Source organism: Pteropus medius, unplaced genomic scaffold (assembly GCF_902729225.1).
Source record: "Pteropus medius unplaced genomic scaffold, Ma_sr-lr_union100, whole genome shotgun sequence".
NCBI lineage: Eukaryota > Metazoa > Chordata > Mammalia > Chiroptera > Pteropodidae > Pteropus > Pteropus medius.
In genome coordinates, this window is record NW_024352780.1 from 612,553 (window position 1) to 613,013 (window position 461).

General features: G+C 53.6%; 1 protein-coding gene across 2 annotated transcripts in view; it reads left to right on the top strand.

The window, feature by feature from the left end:
* The window catches only part of ADCY1 (adenylate cyclase 1), a 47,500-nt gene that overhangs the window by 8,206 nt on the left and 38,833 nt on the right, over nt 1-461 (top strand). The window lies entirely within an intron of this gene.

Genomic DNA, 461 nt, shown 5'->3' on the forward strand with positions numbered 1-461 from the left:
TGCCCTGGGAAAAGTCGCAGTGTTCTTTCGTCTCAGGGTGAGTATGTGGCAGAGGCCAGGGGCCCCATGACGTGGCAGACAGCCTGGGTTTATGGACACCGAGGGGACATCCCCAGGGCCGTGGAGGTCTGTGACTGGCCCACTTCAGTTTCAGAATGGGACGTCAGAGTTGGTTCTTTGAACTAGAAAAGCCTGGAGACTCCGATGAAGGAGACGGAGCAGGCAGGAACCAGGGTGCTGGGGACAGAAAGCACCAGGTCACAGATCAAGCAGGTTAAAAATAGATAACAGGGAAGTACTCAGAATGACCTGATGCCAGAACACCTGGAAGCTTAGACAAAACGGACAAATTCCCAGAACGGCGTCAGTTACTGGAACTGATTCTAGAAGAAACAGAAAGCCTGGGACACTCTGTGACTGTTAGAACGCTGCCTTGGTGATGGGAAGCTGGCCGATGGGGC